Genomic DNA, 4,744 nt, shown 5'->3' with positions numbered 1-4,744 from the left:
TTCCCGACCAGCTGCAACCCTTTTACAGAAGAACACCCCGGAGCCACAGCAGGGATGAGCCGTTTGCATGAGCATCCACTGTAACAACTCTCATGAAGTTACTGAGATCCGGCTGCTTTTCTGTAATGGTTGCTGAATAGCTGCATACTACTCTCACACAGCCTCCATAGGTAAATTGGATCACCTGACCACATAAATGGATGAGCAGTGTGGACAAGGTGCTTGTTTACCAATGTATTTACATTGTCCAATGTTTTGGCTAGTCACTGTTGTTTGTAAAATGTTAACATGCCGGTAGTACACTTCCTCAGAGGCGGGTCGACTCCGCGGTGGGTAAGGTTGGTAGTACACTTCCTCAGAGGCGGGTCGACTCCGCGGTGGGTAAGGTTGGTAGTACACTTCCTCAGAGGCGGGTCGACTCCGCGGTGGGTAAGGTCGGTAGTACACTTCCTCAGAGGCGGGTCGACTCCGCGGTGGGTAAGGTCGGTAGTACACTTCCTCAGAGGCGGGTCGACTCCGCGGTGGGTAAGGTCGGTAGTACACTTCCTCAGAGGCGGGTCGACTCCGCGGTGGGTAAGGTCGGTAGTACACTTCCTCAGAGGCGGGTCGACTCCGCGGTGGGTAAGGTCGGTAGTACACTTCCTCAGAGGCGGGTCGACTCCGCGGTGGGTAAGGTCGGTAGTACACTTCCTCAGAGGCGGGTCGACTCCGCGGTGGGTAAGGTCGGTAGTACACTTCCTCAGAGGCGGGTCGACTCCGCGGTGGGTAAGGTCGGTAGTACACTTCCTCAGAGGCGGGTCGACTCCGCGGTGGGTAAGGTCGGTAGTACACTTCCTCAGAGGCGGGTCGACTCCGCGGTGGGTAAGGTCGGTAGTACACTTCCTCAGAGGCGGGTCGACTCCGCGGTGGGTAAGGTCGGTAGTACACTTCCTCAGAGGCGGGTCGACTCCGCGGTGGGTAAGGTCGGTAGTACACTTCCTCAGAGGCGGGTCGACTCCGCGGTGGGTAAGGTCGGTAGTACACTTCCTCAGAGGCGGGTCGACTCCGCGGTGGGTAAGGTCGGTAGTACACTTCCTCAGAGGCGGGTCGACTCCGCGGTGGGTAAGGTCGGTAGTACACTTCCTCAGAGGCGGGTCGACTCCGCGGTGGGTAAGGTCGGTAGTACACTTCCTCAGAGGCGGGTCGACTCCGCGGTGGGTAAGGTCGGTAGTACACTTCCTCAGAGGCGGGTCGACTCCGCGGTGGGTAAGGTCGGTAGTACACTTCCTCAGAGGCGGGTCGACTCCGCGGTGGGTAAGGTCGGTAGTACACTTCCTCAGAGGCGGGTCGACTCCGCGGTGGGTAAGGTCGGTAGTACACTTCCTCAGAGGCGGGTCGACTCCGCGGTGGGTAAGGTTGGTAGTACACTTCCTCAGAGGCGGGTTGACGGTGGACGGAAACCGGAAGTCGGCCATCTTGAGGAAAGTGCCTAACTGCAAGTACTCTGAACAACTCCATTGCAATCAGATACGGGTCAGGCAGCGATTGGATAAACCATGGCAATGGGCTGGTTGCAGGGAGGAGTTTAGTGATACAAAGGGGATGGAGTTGCATGAGTACAGGCCCCTTGCATTGAAACAAGCTATACGGCTGGAGCCTGTATTTGTTGTTTTTGGTTTGTTTGTTGTTGCAGAGGAGTGAGACAGAGAACAGGAGCTGCAGCCGTGGAGCCAGCTCACAACTGCACTTCACCACATCACTGCACAGCACTACACAGAATAGCAGAGCACGAACACTGGAACCACATCCAGCATGACCACAGAGCACAGTTTTGTGCACAGAGGACTGTGGTTTAGGAGTGTTATTGTTTTGTTATTGTTTGGGACTGCAACCATGTTGTGCTTCCTTTGCTGGTATAGGGGCTACCTGCCTTATTTTTATAATTACTTTCGTTTTTATATATTAATAAACACGGATGTTTTTGGGAGTAAACCCTTGTTGTTAGTGTTAATTTCACCACACCCTACTCACCATCCTTATCACAGTATATCACAGTTCCCTAAAATAGTTTCAACCTGGTTGATTTCAGTATAAACTTCTGTGTGCCTATTATCATTTCCCCAAATTATATATATATATATTATATGTATAATGTTATAGATTAGAACAGTAAAAGTTAGGATTTAAACAAGTCGTGCCAGAGCAACTGTCATAACATATTACAGAACTGACACCAATATAGCACTATATATATATATATATATATATATATATATAAGAAAAAAAAGACATTCAAATGTCAAAAGTCCAAGCTATGAGCCAGCCCCTGAGCTGTAATGCTGTTCTTGGGTGATTTATGGGTGGAAGTCATAGTATTTGTGAGACAGCTCAGTTCAGCCGGTCAGTATCACACCAGATGTTCCCTTTTTAATGCATGAATATTTGTTTAATTTACAAACACATTGGGCTAATATAATCAGGGGGTCTCAGCCCAGTATCTATTATGGCACGGGGATTGTACACAGTGTACTGTAATGCAGAGGGAATGGTGAAACAGTTCACACTATCCTCTCGTTTGGAAGTCTAATGTATCATTGCGTTTGGTGCTTATAAACAATTGAAGCCATCTTCAGCCCGTTGTAAACCAAAGAGACTAGATGTGTATCAGGCTAAACCAAAACAGTGTTTGATTAATGGCAGACCCTTGACCCTGTGATTGACAACAGTGAGAAAATGCCGTCAGTATCTGCAGTGGTGCTAAAACTTCCCTGGATCCTAAACAAATGGGTTCTTCGCTCTCTTGTAAACATTGCAGGCTGATGATGGTGGTGGTGGTTTACGTTGGAAAAGACACATCATTCGTTTTCCTCTCTCTCTCACACTTCAGCCTGCAGTACATGCTTTTAGAGACATTCCCCACACACAGAGGTTTAGAGCGCACTAACGTGCAAAGTGCTTTATCTGCTCTCAGCTCTGTGAGTTAGGTGTTGATGCTCATTTATCACAGTGTAATTCAGCACGGAATCCTGGGTGATAAAGGAGTGATGTAATGAATGGAGTAGAAAGCACTTTTCATTCTTGTTATCTTTATAGTATTATAAATAATAATAATACATATATTTTTTTCAAATAGTGCATATAAATAGATGCATATAAATTTAAATTTAAAATAGTAATAATTAGAATAAATAATAATAATAAATACATAATAAAATACAAAAAATACCCAAGGCTAGTACAATGATTGTTATTTCATATTATATATATATATATATATATATATATATATATATATATATATATATATATATATATATAATATATATATATATATATATATGTATATACATTTATGTTTTGTCACACAAATGTAAAAACAAAACAAACCATAATTAATTTCCAAATATCAAAGTAAGCATTCAACAATGAATACTAATTAATATGTTTATTCAGTCAGTAAATGTAGTCTTATGTTATCCTATTGCAGTTATATTGAAATGTAGTTGATCTGTAGCAAAGCAATCATTTAATACTTTATTTGAAACATTGCTGTGTTACAAAGAGCAGCAGGCTGCAGATTATAAGCCCACAGATGTGGATAGTCTCAACAGACCCCATTCAAAACAATTTAAGTAACAGAACACATCAGCATGCTCTAATTAAACAGATTATACGTAAGACCTTGCACATTGAAGCACATATTAAAGTGTGGACAAAATACAGACCGATTTTAAGGCTTCGTGCTGCAGTGTCAAGTTTGCATATTTTTTTCTGAAAGGAAATATGTTAAATTAATCAGAGACTATTTGTTTTTTAAATCAAGGTATTCTTGAGATGACTGGTCCTATTCAGATAAAAAAGGAGGTGTCTCTATAGGTCTACTGTTAAAAAGGAGGTGTTTGAATTCTTTTCAATGAAAAATGTAGTTGGTACTTAATGGGTTAAAGTGATCTGAGCCTCTAATGTAAAGAAGACTAGAGCTGAGGTTTATACTGCAGATTGCAGAAAAAATAAACTTAGCAGAAAGGAGGACTGGGTTATTTTACTATGCAGAAGGATATTGAGTAATGATTGCCAAGTTGCTGCTGAGTTTTATGCTTTTATGATTGATTATGTGGTTTTTTTTGTCTTTATTTATTGTTCTGTGTTGTTTGCTGTGGTTGTGAAAGCTTCTTGTCAGCTCGTCATTGGAAATGAGAATTTGTTCTTAATTGACTTGTCTGGATAAACAAAGGTTTAGACTTTTTTGTAATTTTTTGGTTAATATATTTTTTTTAAATAAATTCAGTATTCAGGAGGTTTTTTTTTTTTTTTTTTTTTTTTTTTTTTTTTAGCCAGCATTCAAATTGTAACCGGAGTTAAAAATAAATAAATAAATAAAAATAAAATACCACAATGTCCAGCAAAGGGGAGGATAAAGAAAGTAGCCAAACAAACAAAGATTATTTTGTTGTGGTTTGCCGAACAAGGATCTGACAGTAATACAAATGTGCAGATTGTAGGAAGAAGAGAAATTAACAAACTGAACAAAAGACTGAAATTCAAATATGGCAATGAGTAAAAGAATGCTTTGTAGAGTAGCATTCATATACACAGCTTTGGAAGTGCTGAAGCCCTGAAGAGTGCTCATAAACCAGCACATACAATACAGCTCACGAAGGAATTGCACTAAATCTTATACATGATGGCAGTATGGGTTAGGTAACATTTATTGGCATTATTTTGCTTGTACTGTGTTCATTCAACGAATATAAAGGAAAAGTAA

Source organism: Polyodon spathula, chromosome 6 (genome assembly GCF_017654505.1).
Source record: "Polyodon spathula isolate WHYD16114869_AA chromosome 6, ASM1765450v1, whole genome shotgun sequence".
Classification (NCBI taxonomy): domain Eukaryota; kingdom Metazoa; phylum Chordata; class Actinopteri; order Acipenseriformes; family Polyodontidae; genus Polyodon; species Polyodon spathula.
This window is presented reverse-complemented; position numbering follows the sequence as displayed.